Source organism: Prinia subflava, chromosome 16, assembly GCF_021018805.1.
Source record: "Prinia subflava isolate CZ2003 ecotype Zambia chromosome 16, Cam_Psub_1.2, whole genome shotgun sequence".
NCBI lineage: Eukaryota > Metazoa > Chordata > Aves > Passeriformes > Cisticolidae > Prinia > Prinia subflava.
The window spans coordinates 8,247,594-8,268,328 of NC_086262.1; the positions used below are offsets into that span (position 1 = coordinate 8,247,594).

At 41.5% G+C, this 20,735-nt stretch overlaps 1 protein-coding gene across 1 annotated transcript in view; it reads right to left on the reverse strand.

Annotated features, from left to right (window-relative positions):
• FSTL4 (follistatin like 4) overlaps positions 1-20,735 on the reverse strand; it is a 217,739-nt gene that overhangs the window by 121,800 nt on the left and 75,204 nt on the right. The gene's annotated exons all lie outside the window — the stretch shown is intronic.

A 20,735-nucleotide genomic window follows, 5' to 3' on the forward strand; every position in this document is an offset into this window, starting at 1 on the left:
ACAATAAGATGCAGAAAGGAAACCTGAAAGACATTCTCAAAAATCTTAATTAATATGAAAATTCTTAAAAATGAAACACCATAAATCCAAGCTTTATAGTCATCTGATTAAGGTTTGCTGCATTATATCCTGCAGAAGAATGGAATGGCTATAGTCTGCAAACACATTCAGAAGATGATAACACAGTTTTACTTTCAAAGATAAAGCAGGAAATAATTCAATTTAACAATCAGATGGGAATTGGGGACCCATACTGAGGCTGTCACCAGGGACAGAGGCACTTGGCTCAGGCATTGATCTTTTGGAAAAGAGATAAAGTAAAATAATGAAAAAAGATCCAATCCTTCTGTGTCTTTAAAAAGAGAACATCCGTATTTCCTCAGCTACTGCTGCTGACATAACAAGTCTCCTCTACAAGATGTGCCCCTCAGGTCTAGACTAAAATTATAGAGAGGTGAGAGGGAACAAGAAGCGAAACATCCATAGGTCAGGAGGCCCAGGACAAGGCCTCCACCTATCCTTCAAACTCCTTATGCTCCAACACCCATCACTCCTCCTCTCAGGGCTGGAAAACCAAATTTATCCAACCAAGCAGCTGTGCAGCAACAGCTGCAACAAAAACTGGATCTAGGTCCAGTACACAATAAATGCTGTCCTTCCCTGGGGACATCCAAGAGGAGCAGAGGCCTTCAACCCTCTTCCAAGTCCTGTCACCTAAGCTGGCTGGCTCCTCTTGTGCAATGGCACAAAGAAGTTGTTGTTCCCCGAGCACTGGGACATAATGAGCTAATCTCCAAATCTTTTCACATATAATGGCTCTCTCTTGTATGAGTTCTCCAGTGTCTCACAAAATTCAGCTCCAGTCTTGACCTTCCACAGACAACCACAACAGGGTCTCAAACTTCATGAAAATCACCATCCAGCTCTGCACCACTGTTGTGCAGTTTGGTTGAAATTAGTCAGAAACACATATGTGCTAGTTCATAACACATTAGAGAACACACTGCATCAGTGCTCAGCTATTGAAAACCACCTGTGAATGATCCACAATATTAGGAAGAATTTACCTGAACAGTAGTGAGGCACTGACACCTTACACAGAGAAGCTGTGGATGCCCCATCCCTGGAACAGAACCAGGCCAGGTTTGGTGGAGCTTGGAGCCACCTGGTCTAATGAAAGGTGTTCCCATGGAAGATGGGGTGGAACTGGATGCTCTTTGAGGTCTCTTCCAACCCAAACCATTCTAGAATTCTCTGTATCTGGCCATTGAGAACCACAAACCAAGGTCACACAGCTCTAAGTCCCACCTCCCTGCACAGACCAGAGCACAAGTTATTAAGGGACATTTGTTTCCAAGCTGTTCCTTGCATTGGTATCTCCCCCGGCAAACCAGTGAGATAAAAAGCTGATAAGGACATGGTTTCCATATCAGTGTGTGCATTACCCTGTGCCTGCAAGGAGCCAGTTATTGCTTTGTTTTCCAGAGATATTATCAATAACTTCATCTATTTGTGACACCAGGAAACAACGGAGGGTCAGCCAGGGCCAACACTGAGCCTCTTCCATTGATTATCTATTCATGGGATCGTAAAGAGAAATTCACAGAGACGGGAAGGGAGAGCACTTCTCTGGATGTGATTAGAAAGACGCTGTTTTCAAAATTACTCTAAAACTGAACAGCAAGAGAAGATTGTACTTGATCAGAGAAATAAAAGAAATGCTACTGTGACCATTCCTTCTGAGTTTTAGAACTCACTTTATTCACAACCCACACTTTCTCCGGAGATTATGTATGCAGGCATTACACATGCTCAGTTCAGATAGTCTGGAGAGATCTTTCTTAAAAATAAATCCATCCCAAGATTTTTTCAGAGTTTCCCATTCAGTGAAAGCAGCTACAGGTTGGCACCACACAAAGAACATGAACAGCTGCCCCCCTCCTGAAACAAAATTCACAATACTGAGAGCAAAGTTGAGTTAAAACAGTGTTTCTTGAAAGGTGCATTATATGCATGAGATACATCTATTTTTACCCAGCTTTAGCACTCTCATTCAAAGAACTGAAGTGTCCAATTCTCTTCAATCAAACTAGTTCTGCACAAAATGGGTGGGATTTCCTTGAGGGCTATTTTCCCATTTCCTGAATGCTTATTTTTGTTTGTTTAAAATCATAGGACAACTCCAAGGCAGAGCACATTAAGAAACAAGGAGTTGTTCAGAGCAGACTGAATTTTCAATGTAGTATTTTAATTAACCCATAATTCTCTTCGAAGTTTTTTAAAACAATAGGATAGCTTTTTATGAGCAAGGTTACTATTTAGAAAATAAAAATATCATTAGACTTCAGACATTCAGTCAGTGAATGAATTTCACTGAATGAAAACATTTTAAAAATTTTTAAAAAGCTACCACAAAACACAAAACAGGGTCAAGTGCTCTAAAATGAAAAACATTTTAAATCTTTACTTTGTTTTGCAAACAAAGGCAACGTAGTATGAATAGAGAAGGTTTTACTATCAGTAAAACCAGGGAAAGTTCTACAATCAAGCTAACATACTTCTTTCCTTTAAAAGATATTAATAAATACCCCCGAGCTACCTCCAGGGCTACCTACAGCTCAGATTTACAGAGCAACCCACAGTAACCCAATCTTCCCCACAACAAAGAGTACAAAGAAAGGTCTTAACAGTTTGGGTGCTGATTAAGAAAATCAACAGATGGGACAATTGATGCAAACCATCCTATTTATAAAATTATATAATAGTTTGGGTTGAAAGGGACTTTTAAGGGCCAGGAACACCTTCCACTAGACCAGGTTGCTCCAAGCCCCATCCACTCTTGACTGGAGCACTTCGAGGCATGGGAAGTCCACAGCTTCTCTGGGCAACCTGTGCCAGGGCCTCACCACCATCACAGAGAATTTCTTCCTAATATCTAATCTAACCCTGCCCTCTGTCAGTTTGAAACCATTCCCCCTTGTCCTGTTACTCCAGACCCTTGGTGCAAAGTCCTTCTCCAGCTCTCCTGTTTAGGTACTGGAAAGTGCTCTAAGATCTCTCCACAGCCCTCTCTTCTCCAGGCTGAACAACCCCAATTTTCTCAGCCTTTCCTCACAGGAGAGGCAAAAAGCCCATCTGGCTGCTGGCAGCATATCCAGGTACACTTGATGGGCTTCTGTGCCAACTGGGAAGCCCAGCACTGTGCAGATTCATGGATGGAGCAGGGATGGAACCTCCCCACGGGATCAATTCATCAATACACTGCAGCACTCCAAAACAGCTTCTCATTATTTCATTTTTGCCTTACTAGATTTCATAAACAAATGAAATAAAAAACTCTGAAGTAAAACAGCCTCTGCCCACAAATATAAATGTATTTAATAGAAGACAGAGTCATTCTGCTCCTGCAAACATCTCCCCTGACATTACCAAGAGCTCCCTGTGCCCATCTCACAGGGACCAGAGCATCAGTGCTGCCCTTTTAATTTGGATAGGCCTTTATTCAATTAGATCTAAGAGCCAGGGAACAACCTTTTTCATTTTGCAATATGCTCAAACCAGTGTTTGCCCTGACACAGGTTCTGAATGTTCCCAAGCTGAGCAGGGGGCAGGGATTATGTGCTAATTGCAGCCGCTCTCTCAGACACGTCGCAAGACAAATCTTTGTGACTAAAAGGTTTTATTTCTGTCGGCAGTCTTGAGAGGGCTCATTATAAGTGATCACCAGATGTCACCAATTCTTCATAAAATACAACAGAAAGAACATTTTTTCCCAGCAAAAAACAACCCACAACCATCAACGTGTAACAAGAGCCATAAATACACTGTTCTGGAGTATCTTTATCTGTAGTGTAGATTCCCTTTTTCTGTTATATATCTAAAACAACACCTACTGAAAAAGGCATGAGGCATTCTAATAATGTCAGTGCTAATGACAAACCCTCATGAACAGATACTGACTTCACCCCCACCTCCAACATGATGATTAACACATCTACAGCAGCACACACAGCTCCAGCCCCCAGCACTGAGAACGAGCCCCCATCCCTGGAAATGGAGAGGACCAGAGGAAATGGCCTCAAGTTCCACACAGGGAGGTTTAGATGGGAAAATTTCCTCACAGGAGGGGCTGTTCAGCCTTGAACAGGCTACCCAGGGCAGTGGTGGAGTCACCATCCCTGGAAGCATTTAACAGATGTGTGACACTTGGGTCATGGTTAGTGGTGGGCTCACCAGTGGCAGTGCTGGGTTAATGGCTGGACGTGATGATCTTGGAGGGCTTTTCCAACCTCAGCGACTTTATGAAGTAAAACAACATTGCAACCCAAGAGAGCAAAAGGACAGCTGGGCATAGGATGCATCTTTATCTCTCTTTAAAGAAAACATGCAAGAGGGTAAAAAAAAAAAAAAAAAAAAAAAAAAAAAAAAAAAAAAAAAGAAAAAAGCACAGACCTGTGTGCTTTACTAGGGGAATTCCCCAGGATGAACTTATGTCACACTGGTGCAAATTAAAGGTGAACTGCCCTCTAAACATTCACTCTGCAGCCCTGCTCACATTCTGGCATCTCCCGTTCCAGGAGGGTTAAGCTGAAGACTGGAAGGTGTTTTCTCTTGCAGACTTTCCCCTGGCAATCCAAGTGACGAGGCTTCCTGAGGTAAATGATACACTTCAACTGCTTATATCGCTTTTTCCATTTTCAGATCTCAAATCAGATTTGGGCACTGTTTTCATTATCAGCACAGAAAAGTGTCTGAGCAACTGCCATCCCAAATCCATCAGGACATGTGTCACTCATCCCTGGTGCAGTGACACATGCTGTGGGTATGCAGGCTGCCGCTCCAAGCATTTCATCTATTTCTGCCTCTGGCTTGCTTCAAATGAAAAATATTCCGAGCACAAACGGTGCATTGCTGCGTGCAGAGCTGTCAGTTATATTTATTTCACAAGCAGTTTAAGACATGACGTGAACTGAGTTGCTGGTAAGATTTTACTACAAGCTATCAAAGACTTAAGCAGACACCATCTATAACTCCCTGCTTTCATCCTCACCCCCCCGACTCACACTCTCTGTTCCAGCAGCAAGGACAGCCACAGCTTCCAAATCCCTCCAGCTGTCTGCTAAGTAATTATCTAGGCACTGATAGAAACCAAAACTCACCAGGAGAAACCCAAACTTGTGATGGTCAGTCAGCAAAGCCAGAAGGAGTTTTCACTATACAGGGGATACCAAACCCAAACCCATACCCTGCCTCCATGTGGTAACCTTTGGCCATTGGAAGAATGACAGATACAGCAATCTCAGGAACTAAAGTGTCCTCAAGAATTTAGACAGCTACTAGGACCCATCAGTTTACTGGAAAGCCAAGAACTTCCCAGACTTACTCCTGCCAAGTCATTCCATTTTAATAGAGGTTGATTTGGGATAAGCCTGCAGAATCAAATGGCAAAGCTCTGCTCTTACACTGAGGCTTACAGAGATATTAGGAATTATCAGTAGTCTGAGCTCACTGGGCATATGGCATTGTTTCCAGAGCAAAATATAACACATCAGTTACTTTTTTTCAGGGATTTGGGGTGAAAAATGCAAGGACTCCTCCATGAGAATCAGCCCAGAGCCCCGGCCTGCAGCCTGGTTTGCTGGAGCTGTACTCCTACTCCAAATGTAGGGAAAATGCTTAGCAAAAGTGTTTTAGCTTAGGCTATGACCCCAGCAATTTCTCAGGGTATCAACAAGTCCTCAGAACAACCAGGAAAAACCACCTTCAGCTGTGGCTTTCAGCTGGGGGGTATTAGCAATTAAACCAGAATCCATTAAAATGATGAGGCATTAGACAAAGAGTGCATGATGCTGTAGAATTACTTTGTATTAAGAATATATTTTGCTATTTCTACACATGAATCCAGTCTGAAGATAAAGATTTATTTATTTAATATTAAGGGATTTCTGTAGATGGTGTTTCAAAGAAGCTCATTAAAAATGTAAATTTGCCTGCAAGATATGAAGACACATTTTACACAAATAAACATATTCGCATTTCATTTGCTAAGTTCTATTTACATTCGCTTTTTCACATATTTACTGCAGTGCAATTGTTGAGGGCTTCAACAATTAAGGCTTCATCCAATCATAGTAATACTCAAAAGCAAAAAATGAAATCCCAACCTTTAAAGCTAAAGTTGTGTCAAAAGTCCCAGTGAAACAAAAAAGCTACATCCTTACAGCATGTAAAAATGTACTTATCCATATTGCCTCCTTCTCCTCTTACTCTATGATGTCTTCAAAATATGTGCTCAAACCCAGCAGCTGAGATTCCTGTGGGGGTTATTTATATAAAATTCTGTGTGCAATTTGTGTGTGCAACAGATGATGTGCATAGAAAGGATACACTCCTCTTGAGGAAGAATGAAAGCATCATCTTCTGCAACACCCCACTCTTGCCCTGCGTGTCTCCTGCATGTGCAAGAATTCCTTGCTCCCTGGGTGTGTGCCTCTTGCAAGAGAGAGGCAGGTTTGGATGTCAGAGTGAGCTCAGGTGATTTCCCAGCACCCTAAGGATGAACTCCGGGTTTCCCTGCCCGTGCTGCTCCTGAGGCTCCCCACAGACCTGCTGCTTTCAACACCAGCCTCACATCTGCTCTGCTTGCTGAGCACTGACAAATTCGGCTGTGCTGAGCCTGGCAAGGAGCTTTGCTTCCAGCTGAGACATCTTCAATTGCTCCTCACATCACAGATTTCCTGTTGCTCCACCATCAGCACATGTCTGCTTTTAAGCTTCCCCAGAAAAAACTGCAGCATCTCGAGTTACAGAAAAAAATAATAAAAAAATAAAAAGCAGGGTGAAAACACAGGCAAGAGAAGAAGTGAGGAGGAAAGACAAGAGGGAAAAGAAGGAATCAACCAAACCACTCTTCCTTCTCTACTCCAAGCATCTTGGGTACACCTTTGTGTAGATCATTTCCATAAATCAGGATGTACAAGTCATCTCTAAAGGACCCAAGTGACCTTAGACACCTGTACATTGTCTGTGGGGCCTCTGCCCAAACTACACATGCTTTGGATCTAATGAATAAGGAGTTGCACACACATTGCACTAACATGCTATTACTGTACATCCAGTCTTTATATTACTCTGATCTCCTACCTGGAAGCTTTTACAGACTAGGTGCAAGTTTGGGCTTTTGGAGGTTGTTTCCAACAGATGACTGAAAATTGGGAAAAGTGCCAGAGATTTCTTTTCCAAAGCTGGCTGCTAAAGCCACCAAAGACAGCTCTGAGCATCTTCACTTGCAACTGCTGCAGCAAGAAATTACACAAAAGGCACATAAAGGGGTTATTGAAGTATGCAAGCTTTGGAACTCACAGAGGACAATGTGCATACTTTTAACAACAATAAATAGGATGTTTTTAAGTTGTAAAATTCACAGAGCTGGTTTGAAATGCTCGCTTGCAGCTTTTAGAAGCTTTTTCATTGGCATAGAAGGAGAATATGCCTCCTTCTCTTTCTCCTCCTCCCTTGTCTTGTAGGGAAATTTTGATTTTTGCCTTAAGAAGAGCTGTAGTGCATCAAAGACCCCAGCTGGGCTGGGGATGCTCATCCAGCAAGGCACAGGATGCTAAAAAAAGTGGCAAAAGGAAAAAAAGTGGAGATGGGGAAAAGAGGTCAATGAGGTAGGAGGAAAGCACGAGTTTTCCATGGTGAGCAGCAGGCCAGAATCCCACCTGCTGACCAAGCTGCTGAATCCTTGCCACCTGTCTGCTTACATAATGCTTCCTCCAGCTTATATCTAACAGCTTGAAAACTGGTATAGAACATCAAACTCTAAATCAGTGCTTCACGCTGACACACCATATGTCAGCATGTACTTAGGTAGTCACCAAAAGTGTTAAAAGCAATTATTTAAAAATTATTACAGTTTATTCATGCAGAGAATTCCTTCTTGCATTGACTCAAATCCTCCAAGACAAGATTTTTTTAATTAGCTGAAGTTTCCCTCAATTTTCAAGCTGATTTTGTGGTCTTAAAGTATTTTGATTTTATTTTGGTTTAAAACAATGTACTTTATTATTGAGGTATTCAGTTACAGTGCTGTTTTTAGGAGAAATTAAATATTGGTATTTCTTTTTTGAAAACAACAAACTTTCATAATCCTATTCCCAGCTTCCTTTGAACTTACTGATTGCAGATGCCTGTTGCCATTAGGCACATTTCTGAATTTTACACTTCAGGCTACAGCTGAGGAAGACCCTGAGTGACCTGATCCTTGCACTGCTGATGCTCTCCTCAGCCCTGCAGTGATTTTTTTAAACTCTAGCTTCCATTTGCAGTTCATCTTTCCTGACTGGTGCTCCAGCAGCAATGCTGAGCTCTGAGTCCTGACTGTCCAGCCCCTTTACACAGGCACCTGAAATATGGCTAAAAATATCTGTCAGGATTGCTGCACTTCTCATGGGCTGACCCCAGTTTATGCTTGGTTAGGAAATCTCCTCAAAGAGCAGCCTCCTGCCTGACACTGAGAGGATGGAAGTGTCTGCTTGGTGACCAAAAGGAGGAGAAAATTAGAATAACAAACAAATGGGGAAAACCATAGAAGCTTAAAAAAATTTCAAAAACTATGATATCCCATTTGATTATCCTATAAATAGTCTGTACTTCATCCTATACAATGATTTCACATTCCCAGATCAAAACATTTCATGAAGCGTTTTGCAAATGCGTCTCCAGGCTGTTTTCTGATCCAATGAACATTATGAGATGATGTGAATGAAATGTCAGTAAACAGGTTAAAGATATCTGGAGATGCAGTAATTCTACCTGATTACTTTGAAATGTCAGAGTTCTCCAGCTCCTTGTTGGAGATGATGGCTTTCTCTGGAGTCTTTCCAAGGAGGAAGACAAGATTTGGGGATTTGATACTGGTTCTTTTCTAAATATTGTTAGTATTTTATGTATGTTAGTATCAGTAAAAATAAGTTATCTTCATGATACTGAGTTATTGCAAAAGAACACTTGCCAATGGGAACCCAACTTCATAAAGACAGCATTCCCTGAGCTCAGGTTACCAAAGCCTTTCACTTGTGTGAACAAGGCAGTATAGATGAGATGCCAGTACAAACTAGATCCACATTTATCAGTGTAACAGTATCAAACAGGATAGTGAAGGATTTCTTCAACACTTCTCCAATTCTTCATCTTTTAGGAAGGTTACTGCAAGGAAGTGTTAAGTAAATAAATGCACCAAGATTGAAAAGACGAGAGAGAATAAAAAAAGAGATGTCTGTTCACATAAGATTATGAAAAACACCTCAGCTCAGTGCAGAAAATTAAAAACAAAAAATAAATTTAAAAGAGACATAGTGTTTCTGAAAACATAATAAGAAGCAATTTGAAGAAAATTCATCTATTAGGAAATTGCCGTCAATTTAAGAAAGTGGTGAAATGTGATTTAAAAAAAAAACCTGCCAAAAATCCCATCAGGCATGAAAGAGAATGGATTTGGGACAGAACTGCTCAGGAGGGCAGGGCTCCAATGATTTTCCTGGGCTGGTTGTAGCTGGAGCAGTTCTGTGTGCTGCTTGTGCCACCTTTTGCAAAGGAAAACAAAGCATTTCTGTTTTTAAAGAGCCAAAGGAATTAGCTATAACTGACGAGCCTGAAACAGCAGCCTGCAACTTGTTCACATTTCTAAAGTGAGCCCAGAGTAACTGCACTCCAATTTTCCCCAAGTCATTATGTAAAATAAAAGCTAGCTTAAAGCCAGTGTGGGGCCACCAAATGCCTTCATTAGCTTTCAATTCTGTTCCAGTAAAAATGCAGCCAAAATCTCCTGGGTTCAGAAAGGCTGAAATTTTAGCCTTAACAGCCTTTTACTTCCTCAACACCGTACAACTTCAGCAAGATTTTCTGCCAGTTAGTTTGGACCTAACAAGCCATTTCCCCATTAACAGAAAACACAATGTGTCCAGGAGTATTAAGCATTTTCCACAAGGCCCTGTTTTACAGTCACTCCAAGAATGACAATGCCAAATTATGAATCTAAGACAGATGCTTTCCAGATGTGCTGAGCACTTCACTTAAATGTTGGATGCAGAGCTCTTCCAAAATGCTTTAAGGGTTGTACCAGCTGCATTTAGATAGGCTGACCCCTGAATTTCTGCTTATGGGAAACTATTCCTAAGGAAAAAACTCTCAAGAAAACAGGCACATCTCGCATATGCCTGTAGGAGGGTGAGGGATGAAGTCTGATGGTAACCACTGAAGGGAACAAACGGGGAAGGAATGGGAAGCCGTGGATGGAGAGGTGCAGCGCTGTGAGCACGACTTCACAGAATCTTCATTAAAGGGTTTGGATCAAAGGGGACCTTAAAGCTCATTTCATCCTGTTTCAACCCCCTGCCATGAGCCTGGAAGGACACCTTCCACTATCCCAGGCTGCTCCAAGCCCCGTCCAGCCTGGCCTTGAGCACTGCCAGGGATGGGGCAGCCACAGCTTCTCTGGGCACCCTGTGCCAGGGCCTCACCACCCTCCCAGGGAAGAATTTCTTCCTAAAATCCAATCTCTGCTCTCACTGATGGCATTGAGTCCACAGCTCCCTCACCACACACTACTGTGATGTGTCTGTACAACTTAAACAATTTGAGACAGAGATAAAGCTCCACTCTGAGTGGACTGAACCTCTCCCTTCGTTCAAGACCCTGCCCAGAAGCACCTGAACATGTAACACCCACCCCACAGTCCTGCAGTGCCACAGCCCTGCAGTGCCACAGCCTCTGCACAGCTCACAGCGAGTTCACAGCACGTGGAGTCCTTGAGCTGAGCAGGCATTCATGCCACTTCATTTTTTCTAGTTATTCTAGAATTTGAGTACAGATACTTGAACACTGGCCATATGAAAATAGCACCGCAGCAATGTTCTTTTATGACTGTTTTACAATTCAAGTCGGAAGAATGCAGCAGAACCCAGAGTTACCCTTAAAAAACTTACACATTACATGGGACACGCCAACCAAAAACCTGTGTTTCTAAATCCTTCCCTCAGCACAGCTTTGATCCAAAAAACAGACCAAATATCAGAGATTCCTGCAAGCCCTCAAGAGATGCAGGTATTTCTCCCACTTTATCTGCAAGGCACCCAGGTGCTGTGCCAAGGGTGAGCTGCACATGGTTAATTCAGCTGTCTTTCAGTCTTTATTCAGAGATAGAACTCTTTATATCAGTTTACTCATGGGCAGGTTATGAGAATCACATTTCCAAACAAGATTTGCTTTAATTGGCTATGCTGGTCCTCCCAGAGGAGCATTAAGATGGGGCTTAGATAATACTCCCATTGCAAGTAACTGCAAACCCAAAGTTAAATCTGCTTTTCTACAGATATTCAGGAACATTTGCTTCCTGGCAACACTCCTGTTAGTAAACCAATTTGCTAAAATATTCATGAATAGCAAACTACAGGGCCATGGATACAGCAAAATGCTTGCATATGGCAATACAACTAAATATTCACCACAAATGTTTTCACAATATTTGGCTTGCTCTAGATAAAATGAAAAAACTCAACCTATAATATGAGTAGCATTCAGCATCATGGAGTCCACTGGAAAACTTCTGATTATGAGATTGGCTGGTGTTGGACAAGGATGCCCAAGACTGCTCTGTTCCCTCAAGGTTCTTGTTTGTGTCCAAACTCTGCAGAGGGACCATAAGGCACCAACATCTCCAAACCAGCCACCAAACCTCCTGGTGAGCTGCTGTGCCAGAACGGTTAAACAAGGATTAATAAATAAAACCCTGCTAAAATTTCATATATTACTCTGAAATAATTCCCTTCCCTGGAAGTGTCCAAGGCCAGGCTGGATGGGGCTTAGACCAGCCTGGGATAGTGGAAGGTGTCTCTGCCCATGGCAGGGGTTGGAACTGGATGAACTGGAAGGGCCCCTCTAACCCAAACCAGTCAATGATGATTCTATGATGCTCCTACACACTGGCCCCCACACCCACATTCCTATGCCTGCACTGATAATTAACTATGTGCTTTACATTTGAAATTAATCTCTATTAATCGGGTTTTTAGCAGGTAAAAAAATGTTTCTACCCAAAGAGCTTTCAAGCCATGAGCAGACAGAATAAATCTTCAGATCACTCATTACCTCCCTGTGTCAAGTTCTATTATTTGTGGGAACAGTTCCATTTCAGGCAGGCGAGCAAAGGAAGATAACCTCACCCCTGGCACTCTGCGAGCCCCTGATGAGAGAACAGCTTCAATTCTAGATGCAAAAAAAATAAATGGGAAATTACAAAGAGCTTTATCAGTACCCCACGCTGTGGAGTGCTCATTTTAACTAGTATTCCCATGACTTCAGGACATCTCTGGTAGGATTCAGCCCTCTCAAGCATATTAGCAAGAACTGCCTGTTAAATCCTGGTGGAGAGAGGCAGGAAGGGAGCAAAGGCTGGGGGATGCTGGACCAGCTTTTTCCTTGCAGCCACCTAATTGAATCTGCAGCATCCAGGCTGTTGGTATTCCCAGGCACTCAGAATTTCAATTTTCTCCTTGGATTTTTATACTGAGCACCCAGAAAAATTGGTTTTAATCAGCTATTTTAATCAGGTTTTTTTTTATCTTTAAAGCACTTCTGAATCTCCCTGCTTCAGTCTCCCCTAGCCCTAAAATTTATTCTTCCATTTGTTTTCCTTTGTTCAGCTTCCAGCGCCCTTTACCATCATCTAATCATCTTAATCTTTAATGCTCATCTCTACCTTTTAACCTTTTCAGTTTTCATTTAAAGCAATCTCTGTATCTCTCTTAGGTTTGGAGCTTTTTTATTTATGATGAAATTAAGGTTCTCCCTGGCCCCTGTCTCAGCACAGAGCTGGAGATGTCCTGTGTAGAGTCCACTGGCATCAAGCTGCATGTTGCTTCTCAGAAGGTGACTTGTGGGGGCCTTAAGTAAATCAGCAATTTTTATATTGATACAATTTATGTAATTTTAGGGAAATAAAGGCAACTTCAAAAGCACTGCAGTATTTGTTTTCATTCATTTGAAATTACTTGGCATGTGCTAGTCTTTCCTTCCACTGGGAAAACTATGGATATAGACACTTCACAGAATATTTTAGTTTGGAAAAGACTTTTAAGATAATTGAGATGGGGAAAAAAAGCAGATAAACTTTTGAGCAGCCAGGCTCTTTTCAGGACTGTGAGAGGTTCAGCAATGTAGAGCCTCAGTAAATGTGTCCCTTTTTAATCATGACTTTGTAATATCATGCCCCACTTTGCTGGCATTTCTCCAGTTTTACGCCACTTAGAACATTTTGGAAAATCACTGAGGGACTCGTGAGAGCTAATATTAAACTTAGCACACTAAAAAAAGCAAAAACTTTAATGTTTCCTACATAAGGCTCTTCCATATTGAAGTGTAGTTTGAGCTCCCAAATTAATGTACAATAAACATAAACGTGACTTGCAAAGAAAAGTGATGTGGATGCAATGAGTTCAGACTGCCACCAAATCACAACAAGCACGTGTCAGATGCAAAGAGCACACAAAAATAGATTAAAAAAAGAAGGACAAACACCCCCTGACATAATGAGTGTTGCAGATAGCAGCACCAAAGTTGGCACAGGAACTTCCACTGGTAAATACAAATCACCTCCCTGCTTCTCTTCCCACACACTTTAATTTGATTCTCCATCCTCCTCCTCTGTTCCGTCCCCCATCACAACTGCTGAGGCTGTGCATCAAAAAAAGCTTCATTATCACCTCTCATCTTTCCTGAAAGCCCTGCAGTGAAGGTTTAGCAGACCCAGGCTTGGAGCAGATGCCTCCCTAAAGCCACCTGCATCTCATTTCCCTGCCCTCAAGAACGTGAAAAAAAGTTGGGGTGCTTAACACTGAGACCACCTCATGCCAGTATTGTCTTCCTCCACACCACAGAGATTTAGGCTGAGCTCTTCTATTTTCAACACGTAAGCAGTTCCTCTCATACTTTACCTTCATGAAGGGCAGGGATTGCTACACAGTGCTGGGTGCTGGCATGGTCCTCCAGGGAGCCAGGCTGCCCATTCCATTAACCATGGGCTTCAGTGACTCCAGTTCAACCAGTACATCCTCGCTTACAAGAGGGAAACAAATTAGAAGGATTAAGTCTCCCTTTTCCTTTTTAAGATGTTAATACTGCTGCTGAAATATCCTTTGATCCCTTTGTTCACTAGCTGATACATAATATGAAGCTTTTTGTTTTATGGGAGATATGGCCATACACATCAAGACTGGCAACTGGAGAAGATTATTAGACTGGGCCCTAAATAAATGAGACAGATAACAATCACCAAATAAAACTGCTCATGGGGGTCACGGTCATGACTGTTGTAAGCAAATGTTACACAATTTCATATTTAAAAAAATAAAAAGCCACATCACAGTTACTCCTGCACTGCCCAAATGGCTATTGCCTCAAATTGGAGCTATAAAAACACCAAGAATGCTGGATAGGGATCACATTAGATAACACCACTTTTTCACACTAGCTTCATCCGTGGTGTGTGTTCCTCCATTTCAGCTTTACTGACTGGAACTAAAATCTGTCACTGGTCTATGTAGAGTCCCAGCACCAGGGAAAGAGATTTATTTTTGGCCAAGCAGAAGCAGGTAATGGCCCTACTGTGAGGAGTCCCAGTGGGCATAATTCATCTTTTGATTGACCATGTTAAATTCAGTGTCCATCACAGTATTCCAGTTGCACTTTCCCTCCCACATGTGGGATTCCCATTATGACCATGAGGTCTCCAGCAAAGGTTTTCCATTACTAATATGTAATTAAAGATCTCTTTTTGTTAGACTTCTTTTGGATCTCTGCTATTTTCAATTATTTTTCTTATGCCTAGCTTTTCCCCACTCCTGTTATTGGTATTTAATTTCCAGTGAAAGCCCACCTATACCAGGAAATTTCACAACTGACTGTTTGCCAAGATTTCCCTTCCATGAATTTCAGGAATGTAAGCATTCAGTTTTCTCTTAAAATGGAAAATACTTTTCAAGATCTTAAACCTATTTCTAGAAAATTCCTATTACCAAAGCTAGGAGCAGACTAGCAGTCCCTTGTTCGCATCCCCACATAAATCAATGGAATTTCCATAATTTACTCCAAAGATTGATGCAGTCTGTTTATCAGGTGTAAAGCTATCAATCACATTTAAGAGCAGTCAGCCTGAAAAGCCAGGTAAAATTGATCCCTCCCCAAAAGACTAAGTGGAGGGAGCTGAAAAAGCAGTGTGGGAATAGAAAGGAATCCCTCTGGAATTCAGTTTATTAAGAACTGTATCAGCTCTATTGACAGGCAACCCATTCCTTCATTTTATATAGCACTTCTCTCTCTTTATAACACTTTCAACTCCTAATATATTTACACTGGACACTGAAATGATCATTAGGGGCTCGACCTCCATGTCAAAGCCCCCAGCCTCCTCCCACAGGGATTAATTGCCTTCCTCCCAGCAGCCCCTTCCCAGCTCGCTGCAGTCTGTCAGCACTGCTGCAAAGTTAAATCGGCAAATATTAATTGCCAGCTGGGAAAAGTGCCATTAGTTCACACTCAGATTTTTTCCAGCTGGAAAGACAGAGAGTGTTAAATGGAGCAGATTTTCTTCCAGCCTCTAAACCAGCAATGGAGCGGGTCTGCCTGTTCTGCAGGCACATAATGAGCAAAACATTCAACACCTTCCCAGAGATGTTTTGAAATGCTATTCCATAGAACAAATTACTTCTGGAAGTAACAAAGCACAGAACTAACACATGGACAACAAATAAAGTACAGAGGAAATAAACCACCACCACCTGAGGCTGAATTCTTATGTATTTGAGATTACTGCAGTGATATGAGTTATCAGCCTGCTTGTTTGTTTTCCCAGGTTTGTAATTTATTTACATTCAAGCATAGAAAATTTTCTGTCAACAAGCAGAAGATTATCATTTTTCTTAATTAGAAAAAAACTTTTTGAGAACTGGAGGAAAGATAGAGTAGTTGAAAATGAAAGATGCCATTACCTAAGGTCATGAATCATAAGATTATGGGATGATATGGGCTGGAAGAGGCTTCCATCAAAACATTTAGTGCAGAGTCAGACTAGATTGCTCAGGGCTGCTCCCAGCCAGGTTCTGAAAGCTCCCAGAGATGGAGATGGCACCTGGGCACCTGTCCCAGCACTGAACCAATCTCCAAGGGAAAGGCACCTCCTTACATCAGGCTGAGCATCTCATTTCAGCTTGCCCTGTGCTTCTCATTCTCTCTCCATGCAGATGCAGGTTCCATCCTCTGCTTTACCACCTGTGCATAAATGTCCTGAGAGAACACATTATTCTGGCTCTGTCAATGTGCAAACACACTCACACGTGTGCACAGGCACAGCAACCCCAGCACACAGGCATGCACACTTTGGAAGACTTTATATATAAATTCATGGCATGAAATATTGTTCTGAGCAATGGTGTAAACCTCAAACCAAACAGTGGGACCCTGTGTGTGTGACAGAAAGAAGAAAGGCAGGTGGTTTGCCACAGAGATTTCATATGAAATTCTGTACAAAATATGTAATAAATTGTGATTTATTATGAGAGAATAAACAACCTTGTATAAGGACAAAATTACTGTCAGATACTTGCTTAAAAGAAAAAAAAATACATACATTTTAAGCAATGGGACAAAATTATTGAAAAATTAATACTGACATTTCAGCAGAGAAGGAAGGAAGAGAATGGGACTGGAATACCAGACATGAGCATGCTTTTACAGCACACCATTTCTCCACATAAAATCCTGTCAGATTTCATAAAATTAGAGCTTTGGTACAAGTTGAACGGAATGGACAAAAAAAAATTAAGAAATTGACACAGGTATAGTGTGGAAAGTTCAAGAATTTGGTCAACTAAGTTGGACTGAATTGATGCCAGAGCACAAACTCAATCTGACCAGCTGCAGCACAAAGCTGCTGTACAGGCTGGCAAGAAAAGCTGAGCTTTTTATAAAAAAACCCAATCCACCTGGATGAAGAGAGGATGTCAGAACCACAGAAAATAACGAATGAGCTTGGGCAAGCAAACATGGCTGCCTTCCTCTAGCAAGGGCTTGGCTGCTGCACAGGAGCTTTGAGCTTGCTGATCAAGCTGAAAAAAGCAGAAAGAGAAAGAAATAAAGAAAGAAAGAAAGGGGAAAATTACTCCTAAATCCTGAAAATGGAAAAGCACAGCTCTAAACAGAATTTCTCTAATGTATGCAAACTGCTAGGGAAATGTACTGCTCTGATGTTTCTGGAGGAAGGAAGAAGGTAAGGGGAGAAAAATTATTGAACGGTGTCTGCACAGCTTTCACTGGCCAAAAATAATGAGAGAAAAGTGAGGGAAGAGACAGAGTGGGTGTAGATACTCAAAAGGAAAGAAAAATGAACAGAAGTGGACAAAAGGGGACTACTGCTATGAAAAAGCAAACCATTATCCAAAACACTGTGTCAAAATTATACAACCTCATTATCCAAGGCATTTATTCAAATAGGAACCTTTTCAGGCCAAGTGTTCATTCTGGACATCCCTGGAACAATTGTCATTATAAGCACAGCTATTTTTCCAGTCTTCATGAGTACTGGGAGAGCTTTTAGGGAAGAAAAACTTCTTTCCTCACCAGTTCGGCACACAGTAAGAGCACATTTATATTTATGTATTTTCTTACCCAGTAAAAATCACCAACACCCCAATCAAATGACTACAGAAACTCACAAAGTAGTGAAAACATAGAAAATGAAAAAAGCCTGCCACATGGTAGAAAAATCCTAAATAGAACATTTTCCTATGGGAAAACCAAACTGTATTTCACACCTGGAAAGACAACCAGATCAAGGAGAATGCGAATGGCTGTGAGTGGGATTGACATTTCTCCTGAGATCTCTCGGTTTAGGACTTCTGTTTCACAGTGTTTCCCTTGTGACTTCAAATTCCCAAGTGAAGTTTCCCACATATTTAACATTTGCTTTATCAACTGAGGAAGACGAAATACATTTGTACTTTTGTGTACAGGGAACTGTGCTGCAACAGAGGCTGCAGGATAAAGCCTGGGGAGATCAATCCTGCTGGGATCTCTCATTGCTCCATTCACATTTCCACAAGTTTTTTCAATGTTTTGGACTCTCAGGATTTCAAGGAGCCATTTTATTCCAGGCTGGGCCAAGGGAGAAACCAGTCATTTTCCCAGGGACTAATTCCTCCTGCTCTTCCTAATGCTATTGCTGGTACAGAATGCAAATTTGGGCTACTGGTAGCAGAAATGGAGCAATATTTCTACTCATACAGGAGTATCTGCTATCCACTAGTATTTACAAAGCACTTCACATCTGATAAATATGCTAAAAGATAAAAAAAATCCTGTCCCAAAATACACAAAAGAAAACAAATCTCTGCTGTTTGCTTTATTATCAGTTTACTGTGGATAGACCTAGCTCAGCCAAAGTAGAATCAGGGTATTTGATCGCTGTCTTACCTTAAGCCCATCCAGTTTGTCACTGATAACTGGGCAAATTGGCAGAGCACACACAAAAAACCAGTCTGCAGTGTCCCTCATCTCACACAGGAATTTAAGTCTTAAATTAACAAGGCAATGGGGACAAAAAAACATGAAGTAGCTCACTCATCAGTCTGACTGTACCCAAATAATTAAATTATCTACTTGATCAAAAGCAAACAGAAAACATGTGCTTAGTGCTAGATGTACACCTGAGCAATCTGGTCTAGCTGAAGGTGTCCCTGATCACACCAAATTGGAACAGGAGGCTCATTAAGGTCACTTCCAACCCAAATCACTTTGGGATTCTGTGATTTTGCACCTTAAAGGTTTTTCTCCAGTCAAAGTGTATATTTCATGTTACAATTATAATGGTGCTTAAAATGCTGTACTTTAATTGCTGACTGAAAATTAGGATTTAAAAGAAACCACTATCGTTCTTGCTTTAGAAATAGGAGACCAAAGTACCAATAAACAGAGCAATACACAGAAGGTTGCTCAGGAACTGCATGGCAGAAAAAAGGGCTGAAGCCAAGTATTTCGATGGATTCCCACTCTGTGCAATTATTCTTCACTTAAGGTAAACTTTTTTCTGTATGTTATCTCTGCAGACAGAGGTGTGAAGTACATTTTTATTTATTCACGTGGGAAGAGAAGTGAGCTTGTTTCTTTCTTCCCTTCCATAAAGCTGTTATTCTGCTGAAAAGCAGATTTAAGTAGTGCTCCCTGGCAAGAGTTCGAGGGTTACTTTAAACTGGGACACAAAACTCCCACTTTCTGCCATCATTTCATGGTGTGTTCAGGGAAGTATTCAAGCGTGACATTGTATCATTAGGCATAATACAGCCACTGCAGGGGCTGATTACTGCAATAAGAACTCATTTTCCTTACACTATATGTGATAAGGAACAAATGAAAACCCAGGCCAGACGCACTGCCATAAAAAGGTTGGCCATGTCAGGAATGAAAAACCCAAGGACTGTTTTTGGTAGTCAGGGGAAAAAAATCCCCTGAATTGAGTGGGGGGGTCGATGAGAATCTCTGAAATTAAGACTTTCCCTTTCTTTGCAAGGTTTCTCATGCTGCAGAGGCCCACCTGGATCTTACTCAGGGGTGGACACTGTTTCCAGCCTGATCCACACTCTCATCTGACTTGTTACCCAGAGGCAGAAGCACAGGAGTTGGAGCAAGGCACAAATGTCCTTTTCAGGTGCTCCTTTTTAATGTGACAAGCAAAAAATCCCTCTTTGCCTCGATATGCTCATGTGCTTGAAATATGCCTTTGGTTGACCCCTTCCTGTGATTAACTTCCTGCAAGGTCTATTGATCCCAGTTACCTGCTTTGGTAAATTTAGAGGCTGCCTGTGACAAACTAACCCGGGGTGCTCACCAGACCAATGCTCTGACCAGCTGCATTGTCCTCTCCACAGCCAGATCTTCAAAACAAATGAAACTCTGCAATGCACTGTGAACCAGAGCCTACACACTGCTGGAAAAATTTTGGTCACAAAAAGACAAAAGGTGTTCTCCAAGACACAAGAATGGCACTGCTTTTCTATGTCCAAAGGGTATCACAAGGAGATATTAATAAGACTCTTCAAATAGGCTCCTGTTTCTCCTGTTTCTTTCCTGTTCTAGCATCATGTTAACAAAGAAGAACTCATGATGGATAGCTCTGTATACAGCTAATCTCCTTGGGGGCTTAAGTGAGCTGAAGATAAAAGAATTATTTTCATATTTGATCACGTAAATGTCACTGGATATATTTGCAACAACCCACTCAAATCTTCCTGTAGGTATATGGAGTCATATTTGACAATGAGCTTTCAAGATATACTCTAGTGAGGCCCTTTATGAGACCTCTCATTACAAGTAAAATAATTTACAGCTTCTTCCATTCCCTGGCATTTTATCATGTGCTCCTACTCCTGCAGTCTCCCTTGATGACAGGCTGGTACATGGCATACAAAATATTAATGGGAAAGACATGGGACTGGCTTTGGTGCAAAGATGATAATGAAATTTGCTACTGAACCAAAAGTAAGAGCTCCAGATGTATGCATACCACTGGTAACTAGAAATGTCTTTAAATTTATTTAAAGTCTGTCCCCACTCCTTATTTCATTTAAACAGCTCCTTTCTTTTGCCTGTCATTTGCCTAACTAGGTTTTTGTTTCTCAGTGTTGCAGCAA